At 40.8% G+C, this 14,840-nt stretch overlaps 1 protein-coding gene across 4 annotated transcripts in view; it reads left to right on the top strand.

Annotated features, from left to right (window-relative positions):
• Nucleotides 1-14,840, top strand: part of VMP1 (vacuole membrane protein 1) — a 110,080-nt gene that overhangs the window by 970 nt on the left and 94,270 nt on the right. The window lies entirely within an intron of this gene.

The following is a 14,840-nucleotide window of genomic DNA, read 5'->3' as shown; positions in this document are numbered from 1 at the left end:
ACCTGCTAAGTGCGTTTTCATTAGGTCTGAGTTTAGTTCTGTCTTCTTAGTTCCTGGCAGAGGGGATGATAAAGAGAAACTGTCCTTGCTAGGCAGCACATATGCATTCTAGAGTCTGTTTCCCTTAAGCTTTGGTATGTGCTGACTTCAAAGTGGAAGTCTTTAATATTTGATTTCCTTGCCTGCATTATTTCAAACCACTGAAGCCTTTTTGTTTCCTGTGAGGGAATCTAACCTTCCATGCAGTTGGTTCCTAGTTTAATTCCTGTGAGTCCCCTTCCAGAAGGAAATATGCATAGAACCAGCTGCCTGAAATACCTCAGTGAGCAATTTGATGCCTATCAACAGTTTACCTATAGCTGTTTTTTTCTTAAATTATTTAACCCTCTCTGCTAGACTGTACAGCTCCTTTTAAAGGGTTGTGTGTGTGTGTGTTTATTTGAAAATCACAGTTACAGAGGTAGAGGGAAATAGAGACATCTTCCATCCATGGGTTCCCCAAATGACCACAAGGCAGGGGCTGGGCCAGGAGGAAGGCAGGAGCCAGGAGCTTCACCCCTGTCTTCCAAGAAGATTCAGAGGGCAAGCACTCACTCAAGCCATCCTCTGCTGCTTGCCCAGGCCCCTTAGCAAGGAGCCAGATTGGAAGCAGAGCATTTGGGACTCAACACCCATGTTGTAAAACACTACAGTTCCACCTGTAGCTAGTTTAATCATTTTATTCAATTTGAATATTCTTGTTTTCTCATTATACAATTGTTTTGTGCTCATCTATGAAATGATGAGCATTTTTTAGATGAAAATTATAAATGTTGGGTGTATCGTTAGTTTAACATGTGGTAAATTTGCTTATTGATTGAATAACTACCAAATCTGATCTTGCATTCTTTTTGTTCATTTCCATTTTGATTCAAGGACTACTACTCAGTTTTTTCTTTTGTTTTTCTCATTTTTCCAATTTCTTTCTGCCTTCGTTTTTGCATCACTGATTTTTAAGGTTTTGAAATCATTGCACTTAAAATCACCTGAAGTCTGGGCTCTAATATTATTTATTGATTAAAGGCTAGCAGGCTAATTAACATTCTAAGCTGGTCTGGTCTGTCTTGATAAAAGTACCACTCCCTTTATTTCATCAGACTGTGACACGGATTGAGACAGAAAAATGGAAATCACTGTATAAATGCAAGTGTGATAATACTGTCATTTTACTGTGATAGCTGGAGGTGTGTCAGTGCAGAATCATGTTACTTTTAATCACTTCCAAATTTGATGTTTTATATTGTGTGCTTTTTTAATCTGAAAATACTATTAGGCTTTACTGAAATTATCATTGTCCTACTTTTTAAGACAGTAAAACTACCTGAGGATAGCTTGATACTATGATCCACTGAATTAGTCACTGTGGTTAATAAGTAAAGTAACTGGAAAATGAGTATGTTACATTTGGGCATTAAGTCTGCTTTTTCCTGGTTATTGTTTTTTTATTCATTTTTATTTTGAATTTTGAATTATGTGGTACAATTTCGTATTGGCTGTGATTTTCCCCCCCAAACTTCCACCCCCGCTCATCGGATTATTCCCATTTTGTTACAATCGTGTAGTCCTTCATAAGGAGTCAGAATTCTGTCAGTCTCTTCCTGGTTATTGTTAAATGAGAATTTCCAAGTGCAGAAAAGCTGAAATTTTTGGTGCTTGTATGTAGTTAACTAAAGATTTGAAATAGTTCTACTTTATCCACTTAATATTAAGTCAGAAACCTTATTTTACTGAAACCAATGTTTGGAATTAGAAGGAACTACTGTGAACATAGAACATCTGCTTGTTTAGTAGAGGAGAGGACAAGGGCTCTGGAACAGCCAGCACTTGGATTGCCTGAAGTAATCTGGCGGAAAAAGTGCCAGAACCTGAACTGAAACTAAGTTTCCAGGTGTTCTTTCTGTTGGGCAAAGAATGTCTTGAGGCCTGCCTCTTGATCTAGTTTGATAATATTTCCTCGTTTGCATGAAAATATTTTCTTTCAGGTGCTGTGGGAATATACACACAGAACATGTACGTGTACGCATAAGTACAACACATATGTCCTTTTTTTTTTCTTAGCTTGTCTACTTTTGTAAATTATAGGAAAGCACCACTGTGCTTGGCAAGAATTTCTGTGGGATGGAGTAAGAGAAGACTTTTATATTGTTCAGAACAGGAATTCTGAAATGGTGCCTCCTTACTGTCAGGAATTGAGACTTCTTCCTGGCAGGTAGAAGTGACAGGATCCTTGAAGCACCTGTCTCTGCTAAGTGAATGTGGTGAGCTGCTTTGCACCTAACTAAAAATAACATTGCCCAGCTGTTTGCGATTAATACTGTGTGATGTTACCTATCTGTTATTTGTAGTCATTTTATCTTGTTATTTTTCATTCTCAATAAATAACCACCATAGAAGAAGAGTTTTTTCTTTCTCTTGTTTGGAACCTTTCTAGCTGCACTGATTTCCCAAGCCTGTTTGGTCTTTACTATCCTAGACTGGTAGCACTGGCTGCAAGTAGTATTCCTGTTTCCAGCCACAGGACCTTTGTATATCTCTAAATTAGAGAACTCTGATAAATAGTATAAATTAGACACATACAACATAATTATGACTGTGTTAGTTGATAATCTTCTTTCCCAAAGATTAACACATATTCTTTAGAATAAGCTTTTAAAGAGGATGTTGCCTAGAGATGCTCTTTAGCATTGTTGAATAGTTTGCTGAACAGAAGCTATATATTATGTAAACCCTTATATAAAACTCATTTAAGCATACCATGTTTGATTTGTAGAACCAAGGAAATTTGAACAGAAGATACTGTGTCAGATAAAAGGTGCTACCTAACAGTTCAGGGATATCTCAATTGGGCAAAGACAGTGCAGTGAGTAATCCTATGCCAACTGGTCTGTAGTTGCTAAAGAGTTTGTAGTTATTCCTGGTAGTTCAGATGTTTTGGAGGAAGTTCTTTGGTGATGGTTTGGAAGGACTAAGCTTATAGTACCAAGTTCAAGGGCTGTGCAGCTGGATTGCCATAGTTCAAATTCCAGCTGTTACTTGGGCTAGTTGCTTTGCCATCTCAGTCTCCTCCTGGACAAGGAAGTCAGCACCCTTATTGTACGTTTATTAACTGTGCATAGGTTTAAGTAAAGCATTTAAGCAGTGCCCAGCATACAGTAAACCATGATTATTATCGCTGTCTTCATGTGGCCACTTGAGCTATTCATAAAACTTTTCCAACCCCCATTTGAAGGAATGCCTACTGCATTATTGTTTACTCATGACTAATAAGGCCTCAGTAAGTAAATATCTCAGTGTACATTTCATGTTGCATTTTATGGCTTGTGTGGTATTCTAAACCAAGAGACATCTGTAGGCCATTCTTGGAAACATTTTGTAATTTTGTTAACAGTTTACATTGTGTGTGTAAGCCATAAGATAGAATTTGGGTGTTGAGATCAGCCTTTCTTTTGATGTTTAGTGATATCATCTAGCAGTTAATTTCTCTGCATGGAAGAATCATTGTCTAGATGAACATTTGACCCAGCAATTGAGATGCCCATGAACCATATCTGGATGTCTGGATTCACTGCTCCACTCCAGTCCTGACTCCAGCCTTATGTAATGTGCACCACAGGAGGCAGCAGGGATGGCTCAGTTATCAGCCTCCTGCCAGCCACCTACAGGACCAGGAGATGTGGATTGAGTTACTAGCTACTGGCTTCAGTTCTGCAGCCTGGGACATTGCAGGCATTTGGGGAAAGGGCTCTTTATCCTCAGACTCTGCCTCTCGGATAAATGTTTTCTTAAAAGATTTGTTTAAGCAGCAGAGTTACAGAAAGAGAGGAGAGGCAGAGAGAGAGAGTGATCTTCCATCTGCTGACTCATTTCCCAAATGACTACAACAACCAGAGCTGGGCCTGTCCAAAGCCAGGAGCCAGAAGCTTCTTTCACATCCACCACATGGGTATAGGGACCCAAGGACTTGGGCCATCTTCTGCTACTGTTCCTGATACATTAGTAGGGAGCTGGATTGGAAGTAGGGCAGCTGAGACTCACACTGGTACCCATACGGGATGCCATTGTCACAGGTGGCAACTTTACATGTCTTAGCTTCAGTGCTGGCCCCTCAGATACATGTGTGTGTGGTTTTTTTTTTCATTTTAATATTTATTATAAAGGTGAGGGGGTTGCCGACCCATGTGGGCCTCCAATTCCGATTAGTTTGGAGAGAGTCAGGATTGGAGAGGAAGGTGGGTGAGCCCAGTGTTTCAATTTTCTCTCCTATGTCCCAAGGGGTTGATGGGGAGAAAGTATACTGCTCTTTGCCGTGTCACTACTACCCAAGAAGAGAGATGGTTGTTTGAGACCCTGATGTGAGAAAGAATAATCCAAGTGTGTTACTTGAGTGGTCTTGCTTGTTCTGAGAGGTTGTCAGGTTGTCAGCTTTGTTAGACCAGAGGCGTGAAATTCTTTCTAAGACCTGTTGGTTGTCCTGTCCACCTTAGTCTAGGTGCTTGATGTGGAGCCTGACCTGGAATGTTGCTCATCCTGTCCTTTCCATCTTTTGATGAGGTCCTCAAGGTCTTTGGTTGGTTTAGATGAGCTGGCTGATTTGTCGTCTGGGTATGCGTCATTCTTGCACAAGGGTGGGCAACTGTGAGGGCCCAGTTCTGCAACATGTGCTCCAGGATTAGACCACATGTCTATGTGAGTTTCACTCAGATGGAGTGGAGCAATCTAGTTGAGTGATCGCCTAAGAAACCTTACCTGGGAAGTCTTTAGATAGACCTGGCTTGTATGTGTGCCAGCTGATGTGGGATCAGGCTCAATCTACCCCTTGCACCACACTCTCATGCTTGCTGGCAGGTGCTGTGGCCTATTTGTGGTGACCCCTAAGAACTTCTCTGCCTGCCTCCAACCTCAGTTCTTACACATTCCAGTGGGTGCTGCAGTCAAGCCACTTCTGGACTGCCCCCAGTCCTGGCTGTCACCTGTAGGTGCTAACCCAACCAGGACCACCCCAAGCCCAATTTGTCCCCAGTCCTGGCCCATCTACAGGCCAGCAGGTGCTGCAGTCTAGTAGGGTGTGCTCAAAAATTTCCTACCATGTCTGCCCCAGACCTTGTTCTCGAATGCACTGATGGGTGCTGCAGCCTAGCCTAGCCTGGCTGGGCCGGCTCCTAGTCCTGGCTTTTGTGTGTGCCAGCTGGTGCTGTGGCCTAGCTGGAGTGACCCTAAAGAAGTCTTACCAGACCCACTCATGGATTTCATGAGTGCTGATAGGTGTTGTGAGTTAGTCTGGCCCAGTCTGCTACCAGCCCACCACCAGCCCCAGCTCTTGAGAGGCTGGTGTTTTGGCCTTGCCCAGAGAGGTCCCCCTGATTTTTGCTTCTGATCCATCCATCTCTGTTCCCTCAATTACCAGAGGGTGCAATGGTCTGGTCTGTGGAAGCCCACAGAAATCATTTCAAATATGTCAAACTAGCCCTCAGTGGTTCCCATTCTGACCTGTCCCCAGTCCCCTGGCCCCTAGTAATAATAAATGGTGGCAGTGATGTCATTTGGGAATCCCTGGCTGGCGAGTGCCTGTGGTGGCATGGCCAGTGCTCCATTCCCTTTCCCCTAGGTCATTAAAAAAGAAAAGAAAAGAAAAAAGGATGAAGAAAAATTCGCAACTATGCTGGCATACTGATATAGTTAGCATTAACCGTGTTCAGAATGCGTACCAGCTGTTGGCTGCTTTTCTCCCTGCCGTCTAACACTTGCCTGGATACAAGGCAGGCTAGGCAGTTGCCTACAGCTGAGAATGCTAGATAAATTTTTTGAAAAAGGAAAAATTCTCCGATGTTTTTTGTGTGCCTTATATGTTTATCCTCCAGTTAAGTGAACAAGTATTTTGTATCACACATCTTAAACCAGTTTCTAGGGAAAGTAATGGGAAATGAAAAGTGCTATGAAAGAAACATGCATGAGGGCCCAGTGTGGTGGCCTAGAGGCTGAAGTCCTCACCTTAAACGCACCAGGATCCCAAAAGGGCGCCAGTTCTAATCCCAGCACCCCCGCTTTCCATCCAGCTCCCTGCTTGTGGCCTGGGAAAGCAGTCAAGGAAGGCCCAAGGCCTTGGGATTCTGCACCCATGTGGGAGACCTGGATGAGGTTCCTGGTTCCTGGCTTTGGATCGGCTTGGCACAGCACCGGCCGTTGCAGTCACTTGGGGAGTAAATCATCGGACGGAAGATCTTCCTCTCTGTATATCTGACTTTGCAATAAAATTAAAATAAAAGAAACATACATGGATCTCAGCAAGAGCTAGCAGTACAGGAATGTGCATCTTTGAGGCTTTAGCACAGTAGATGTAGAATTATAGCAATAGAGAAAGCCACAAGGGTACATTAGGACATAGCTCATGTGGAGATTTGCAGACTGGAAATGAGTTTGGATTTGATTTTGAGTGCAATAGGAAATCTATGTACAGTTTAGAAAAGAAATACAACTTATTTGTAAGGTATGATTTACTTACCTATGAAGGATGAGTTGAAGAAGACAAGAATAGAAATGCAATGAGAAGTTACAAGTCCACTGAAGTAAGACGAAGTGGAGCTGTCTGGATTAGGAAGTGGCAAAGAATGGGAAGAGCAGTGTGGGGATACTAAATACATTGAAATAGGACTTGGTCCTGAATTAGCTGAGTGGTAAGGAAAAGATAAAACTTGAGCATAACTGAGTTTATAGATTTAGTAACTGAGTAGGTGGTTGTGCCAGGTACTGGGAGGCTTGTTTTTTTACAAGAAGGTTGGTAGATTTGGGGAGGAGAGGATATAATTAAATTTTGGAAACTTAGAGTCATCCAAATAGTGCTACTAACATATATAAATCCCAGAAATATAAATTCACACCAGTATCTTTAACCACAGAATCTGATGAGTCACTTAAGGAGACAGAAGTGAGGAGAGGTTCAGATTGGTTAAGAGGATGATATCACAGAGATTTAGAAGGAGAGTTTGAAAAAAGAATAGTCAGATGGAGCCAGCATGGTGGTGTTACACGCTTTTCTGACTGTGGCACCTGCATATGGGATCATCCTGAATGTGTCCTGGTTGCTCCACTTCTGACCCAGCTCCCTGTTTATGGACTGGGAGAGCAGCAGAGGATGGCTTAAGTCCTTGGATACCTGCACCCGTATGAGAGATCTGGAAGAAGCTCCTGGCTGCCAGTTTCACACTACTCCAGCTCGGGCCATGGTGGCCATTTGGAGGAATGAACCAGTTTGTGGTTCATTCTCTTCCTTCTCTTCCCCTCACCCTCTCTCTCTCCTCTTCCTGTTCCTTTTTCCCTCCTTCTCCCCTCATCCACCAAATCTGACTTAAATAAATAAATGTTAAGGAAAAAAAACTACATAACTAGTTAAGTAATTCCATCTAGCAGGGAGAAAACCAGTGTTTTCATACATTTTTTTTCACATTCACACACAGATTTATTTGTTTGTATTAGAAAGGCAGGTTTTACAGAGAGGGAGAGACAGATCTTCCACCCACTGTTTCATTCCCCAAATGACTGCCATGGCTAGAGCCGAGCCATTCCAAAGCTGAGGAACTGTATTGGAATTGGAGCCCCGAGGACATGAACCCATTGCCCATTGGGATGTTTGCACTTGAAGGTGGAGGATCAGGCTGTTGAGTCACAGCACCGGCCCCCCACACATACTTGTTTTAAGCACATAAAAGGTTTTAATTGTACAAAATTAAGAATAGTCAAATTTGAGGTTGGCACAGTAGTTTATCAGGCTAATCATATACCTACAGGTACTTGTTCGTGTGCTGGCTGACCCATCACTGCTAATGGCCTGTTAAAGCAGAGGAGGATGACTCAAGTCCTTGGTCCTCTGTGGTCCTCTGTGTCCACCTGGAAGACCAGAAGAAACTCCTGGCTACCAGCTTTGGGTCAGCTCAGCCCTGGCCGTTGAGGTCATGTGGGGAGTGAATCAGTGGATGGAAGACCTCGCTCTGAGCTGTCTCTCCTCTGTAAATTCTTTCTTTCAAATAAAAATAAATAAATCATCCCAAATTTTATTTTGTCAGAGGGTGCTATGTGATTCAGAAGAGGACACAGTAAAAGTTCAGTGAATTTAAAATTGGTTAATTTGACTGTTTCCTTCATTGAGTCTAGTCCTTCTAGAAACTGTCAGGTCTCTAGGTTTCAAAAGACCTGAAATCAAGAGAAAGGTATAAGATTTTCTTGCCGGCATAAATTTTCTTCATCTCTTCTTGGTACACCACAGTGCTGGATGAGGTACAAGGATTTTCTTTGTCTTTAGGAATTTAAGGTCTCTATAAAATGGTTTTCTGTCATGATTCTGTAATGAAAGTATAAAGATAAATGCAATCTTGACATATATATTTTTTATCCAATAATTATTCCAACATAGTTTAGTGCCTTTGGACTTTTTAATATCAAACCTTTATGGGTTTTATTCCTTCCCAACAGTATTTTAATAAAATTGCAATTAGTGACATACATCTGCAGTATTGTTGTGTGTTTCTTTTTTAAGATTTCTTTTTATTAAAAGTCAGATTTACTGAGAGAAGGAGAGGGAAAGATCTTCCACCTGCTGATTCACTCTCCAAGTGCTGCAACAGCCAGAGATGAGTGGATCTAATGCCAGGAGCTTCTTCCAGGTCTCCACATGGGTATAGTGTCCCAAGGCTTTGGCCTTGCAGTGTTTTGTTTTTTGTATTTTTAAGATTTATTTTCATTGAGAGAGGAGGGGAGACAGAGAGGAAGATCTTCTATCTGATGATTCACTTCCCACATGGCTGCAACGGCTGGAGCTGATCTGATCCAAAACCAGGAACCTGAAGTCTCCTCCAGGTCTCCCACATGGGTGCTGGGTCCCAAGGCTTTGGGCCATCCTCTACTGCTTCCCCAGGCCAAAAGCAGGGAGCTGGACGGGAAGCAGGGCCACCAGAATTAGAACCAGAGCCCTTATGGGATCCTGGCATGTGCAAGGAGAAGACTTTAGCAGTTAGGCTACCACACCAGGCCCAACATTGTTTGTTTAACTTCCTTTTTGCTGTTGAGAATACTGTTGTAATTCTGATGCTTCACTGTCAGCAGTCTGTCCTTTTTGACTTTTTGCAAGATCAAGATCACTTTTGCTTTAGTATTCTATAGTTTGGTTGCAGTGTTTTGAATAGAATTTCCTTTTCTTTATCTCACTTGGGCCTCACTGAGCTTTTTGTATGTGATTTGAATAGGAGCTTAGGTATCTCTCAAAGATTCGCGGATTGAAGGTTTGATCCCTAGAGTCTTGTATTAATGGATTACAATTTTACTTTAAAAAATTATCTTTGCTTTTTGAAGGGCAGATGTTATAGAGACAGAGATAACTTTCATCTGCTGATTCACTCCCCAAACAGCCACAACTGGAGCTGAGCCAGTCCTAACCCAGAAGCTTCTTCTGGGCCTCCTACGTGGGTTTAGGGGCCTAAGGACCCTGACCTTTCTCTATTGCTTTCCCAATCCATAAGCAGAGAACTGGATTAGAAGTGAAGCAGCCAGGATATGAACTGGCACCCCTATAGGATGCCAGTGCTGCAAGAATATGGTGAGGATTAGGTTGTTGAGCCACCACACTGGCCAGAAAATTGTTAGGGGGACACTTGGCATTAGAGGGGGTACTTCTGACTTGGGACTACTGTAGCCATTGTGGTTTTAGCCTGATGAGAACGTGACAGGTTTAGCTGCTCCAGAGTTCAGGATCCCTGCAGTGTTGGTGCTACAGCTGCTTGTCTTGGGAGCTGACCCTTCCAGCTGTTTATTCCTGTTGCTCACATTGTTTCTATTCCCACCATGCCTCATGTTTACCCTATACCTTTTGGCCATATATTATTGGAGTCTCTATTTTAGTTTGTGTTTTTCAAAGATAGGAGACCTTAGAGACTTCCCTTTGTTAGACTAGTGATGTGTTAAATATCCAATCTAGTTTTTATGGAGAGAAAGAATATCTCACAGTTTTGTTTTTAAGATTGATTGATTGATTGATTCGGCCCGGTGCTGTGGCCTTATGGCTAAAGTCCTCGCCTTGAACGCGCCGAGATCCCATATGAGCACCAGTTCTAAACCCAGCAGCTCCACTTCCCATCCAACTCCCTGCTTGTGGCCTGGGAAAGCAGTCCAAAGCTTTGTGACCCTGCACCTGTGTGGGAGACCTGGGAAAGAAGTTCCTGGCTCCTGGCTTTGGATCTGCGCAGCACTGGCCATTGCGGTCACTTAGGGTGTGAATCATTGGACGGAAGATCTTCCTCTCTTTCATTCCTCCTTTCTGTGTATCTGACTTTGTAATAAAAATAAATAAATCTTTTTAAAAAATGATTGATTTAAGAAGCAGAAATAGAGAGAGAAGGTAAAATACAGAGGTCTTCCATGTACTGTTTCACCCTCCAAATAGCCACAATGGTGATGGCTCAGCCAGGCCAAAGCTAGGAGCCTGGAAATTCTACTGGGTCTCCCACATGGGTGGCAAAGTCTACGCACCTGAGCCATCCTCTGCTGCTTTCCCAGGTGCATTAGCTGGGAGCTGGATCATAAATGGAGCACAAAGACTGAAACCAGCACTCAAATGGGATGTCAGCATAATAAGCTATGACTTAACTTGCTGAGCTTCAACTCCTGTCTCTTCTAACACTTGTTAGTGCATGTATGTACCTCATTTGGCACACACAAAAAAGTGAACAAAAATACAATTTACAGTTTTTCAAGTACAGTGTTTATTATCTTGTAGAACTGTCATGAAGCCATTTGGTTTCTAGAATTAACTGGTGAAAATAATTGCACTGTAATGTAGAAATGAATGTCTCAAGTCATATTACTAGGAAGTTATTTAAGAACAAATGAAGCCCAAAATAACCTTTAAAGAGGGTGAAGAATGATATTTTAATGGTGTCAAAAATGCTGCAGAAACTTTTTTCTCAGTAAGTGTTGAATGACTATAACAAGTTATGGTCAGTTAGTCTGATGGAGTGAGACATTAGTAACATTTTAATGGGTAGAGAACATATAGCAGGTTCTGTTACTGTTTTTTCAAATATGGATAATAAGATTCTGTTTCAAGCACCATAAATTTTAGGATTATCTGGGTCAAATGCATCATCTCGATATAAATAATTTGAAGCATGGAAATTTGTCATTTGAAAATATTTAATGACATAGAAGGCTAAACTCCCCACTATTTAGGGACAAGTTTGGGAGGCTCATTAAGCAGTAAGTTTAAAGTTTTGTCAAAGTAGTTCACTAATAACTCATGTAGCAATAACCTAAGAGGCAAAAGGGAAATCTAGTCAGTGTAAGCTGTGAGAATCAGTAGGGATGCATGTTCTGTTCTCATAATGGAGAGTGTTGAACTGCTGCTTTGCTATTTATGTGCTGCTGAAATGCTATTTGAGGCCTTTGGAACCATTCCCTGGGCTTGGCATGATGGCTCAACTGGTTAATCCTCCATTCCATATTGATACTGGTTCATGTCCTGGCTGCTCCAGTTCCCATCCAGCTCCCTGCTTATGTCTTGGCAAAGCAGTGGAGGACGGCTCAAAGTCTTGGAATCCTGCAGGAGACCATAAGAATCTCCTAGCTTCTGGCGTTGGATCAGCTTAGCTCCAGCCCATTGTGGCCATTTGGGAATTGAAGCAACCGATGGAAGATCTCTTTTTCCTTCTCTCTGTAAATGTGCCTTTCCAATAAAAATAAATAAAACCTAAAACAGCAAGAGCAAAAACTTGTCCCCAAAGATAGTTGTTAGCATCATGTTAATCTATTTATACAGAAGTAGTCATTATTTGTGTAAAACTAAAACCCTTCCCTTGTGTCTGTTAGAATTTTATACTATCAGAATAGAAAGGAAATTATGACTTCTGCTTGATGTGCCTTATAATGGGAAGAGATAATCAGAGATATGAAGCAATATCCCCAAGGTCTCAGTTACTAATTCTCTCAATTCTAGACTGGTAATCTTTTTGCTTTCTTAATTCTTTTTTTTTAAGATTTATTTATTTTTATTGAAAGGCAGATATACAGAGGAGAAGAGAAAGTGAGGAAGATCTTCCATCCAATGGTTCACTCCCCAAGTGAGTGCAATGGCTGGAGCTGAGCCAATCTGAAGCCAGGAGCCAGGAGTTCTTCTGGTTCTCCCACATAGGTGCAGGGTCCCAAGGCTTTGGACCATCCTCGACTGCTTTCCCAGGCCACAAGCAGGGAGCTGGATGGGAAGCAGGGACGCCGGGATTGGAACCAATGACCGTATGGGATCCTGGCATGTGCAAGGCAAAGAGTTTAACTACTACACTATTGCACTAGGCCCACTTTCTTAATTCTTGACCTTACCCTTAAACTGATGACTTTTTTGTGGCGTTGTTTTACTAAGATTGTATTGGTTATGAATAACTTCTTAAGCATTTTGAGATGATAAAATGAGAAATAGAATTTTTCAAAGTGTAATTTTATAAGTTGTACATTTCTACCATGCAAATAGAATCATGTTTTAACAGCTTTACATATAGAAAGTAAGAAATGAAAAAAAAAGCCTACAAAACCTTAGACTCTCTAAAAAGAAATCCGAAAATTCCTTTTCAATTCAAACTTTTAACTTGAAATTTTTTTTTAAATTACTTATTTATGGAGAGAAGGAAAAGCAGAGAGAAAGATTGTCCATCTGCTAGTTCACTCCCCAAGTGGCCACAGCAGCCAGAGCTCACCGACCTGAATCCAGGAGTCCAGAACTTTTTCTGGGTCTCCCGTATAGATGCAGCATCCCAAAGCTTTGGGCCGTCCTCGACTGCCTTCCCCAGCCACAAGCAGGGAGCTGGATGGGAAGTGGGGCTTTTTTCAGTTAATTGACATCTGTGCTGAGTTTAATGTATTCCACACTACACTAAGTTAAGTATAGAAATATTTTAGGTAAGAAATACATATCCACATAGTCTGCTAACTTACTGGGTGGTATATGGAGATTTTTCAATACTTTTATATTGTATCCTATTTTTGAGTTTTAGTTTGGCTTCTTCCCTGAAACTTTAGAAAGTTCAAGAAGATTCAAATGATCATGAATCTTCAGAAAATACAATATTAATAGATGTTATTGTCTGACTCTAAGCTCAGATAATGTGATAGTCACTGTTATTGTGCATTGCAGTATATTTGAATTATCTGGGCTTTATTCCTTTGTGCAAATGGAAAACTGTATCAAAGCCTCATTGGCCAAGATATGTAACTCACTTTGATTATTTGTCCAGTTTTTAAGAGTAAATTGCAGTTCCTTGATTTTAATAGTGTCAGGGAAATCTTCAGCTGTTTTTAAGTTGTCTGTAATTGAATTAAGCTAAATAATCAAGGATGGCTGATTCTGAAAGCATGAAGCCTTCTGCAGAGTATAAACTAGACTGTTTTTGTGTGCTTTATTTGAAAGCCTGTATATTTTTTGGAGAATTTGACTTAATATTTTTATGAGAAATATAATTTATTTGAGTAGATAATTTTCTTAACAGAAAATATGTCAATTTATTTTGAAATAATATTGCTCCCAAATCAAGAATAAATTACTGCTGTTTATCTTGTTTTTCACCTTGTGAATTTTGTCAATAAATTATATTATTATTCAGGGAGTTACTTTATCATGTCATCCTTAAATGGCTTTTGTTTTTCTGTGAAAGACTCTCAGTAATTTAGTTTCAAATTGTTTTTGCATTACAAGTATGGGTAATGTTTAAAATGAATGGACTATTATTGTCTTAGCACTGCACTGCACATACAAACTACAAAGGACTTCTGTCAGCTGATTTTGGCAGTGTTTTGTATGCTGTTTTACCAGAAACCAACAACCAAAAGACTGTACATAAATTTTATTAGCAACTTTTTGTTTTAGCTGTGGCTGTTGTGGCTTCTTGGGGAGTGGCCATAGATGGAAGATTTTTCTCTCTGTCTCTCCTCTAGTTCTGCCTTTGCAATACAAACATGGGCCACTAAAAATAGTGCTTGAAATTACCTTCAGTCTACATGTGTATGGCACAAATATATATGAATTTATGTAATGGCATGAGCCCCAAGAGATTGCATTATGTATATGCAAGTACTCCAGACAAAACCCTTCTAAATGTCCCTGTCTAAAAGGAGCATTTCAGATAACCTGTTCCCAGTCTGTATTACAACGGGAAGTATTAGTGTCCTATGACCATGGTCCTCATGTTTATACTAGTCATTATTGTATTCTGTTAGGGATGCCACCATAATGTACCCACAATGGAAATGTATTATCTTCTAGTTTAGGCTGTTTGAAATCCAAGATCAAGAGTGGTTTCTGGGGAGACCTCTCTTCATGGCTTATGGAGAGCCAACATTTTGTTAGTTCTTTGCATTTTGTAGCAGAAACCAACATTTTAGTTGGGAACATGGAATGACAAGATGATCAATGGCTTTGATCATCACCATGCTGTGTGCTTTAGTGCTGGAGATATTTATCATTTTTGTCATCTACCTGTTTTGTCATAAAACTAGTTATGTTCTTTTTCTTTTCACTCAGGCATTTTAGTCAGTAATTGTATGGTTGTGAGCCCTGTCCAATAGTGCCTTCAACTATAACGCAGAAAGCTTAAATCTACTCATTCTCCCAACTTGAGGAGATTTGAGATGAACCTTCAGCTTTTATATCACATATACGAACCAGCTTTTGCATTTCTTCACTCATGTAGATTGAGCTGTTGCTTTCAAAATTTTTAGAAAAATAACCTTAAATTTACATTTTAGGGTGAAAGTATCTTGTCAACAGGTACTACCTA

This window comes from Ochotona curzoniae, unplaced genomic scaffold (assembly GCF_017591425.1).
Source record: "Ochotona curzoniae isolate NIBS_2020 unplaced genomic scaffold, NIBS_Ocur_1.0 scaffold_2453, whole genome shotgun sequence".
NCBI classification, from domain to species: domain Eukaryota; kingdom Metazoa; phylum Chordata; class Mammalia; order Lagomorpha; family Ochotonidae; genus Ochotona; species Ochotona curzoniae.
The sequence above is the reverse complement of the archived record's forward strand: the minus strand, read 5'-3'. Positions and strand labels throughout refer to the sequence as shown.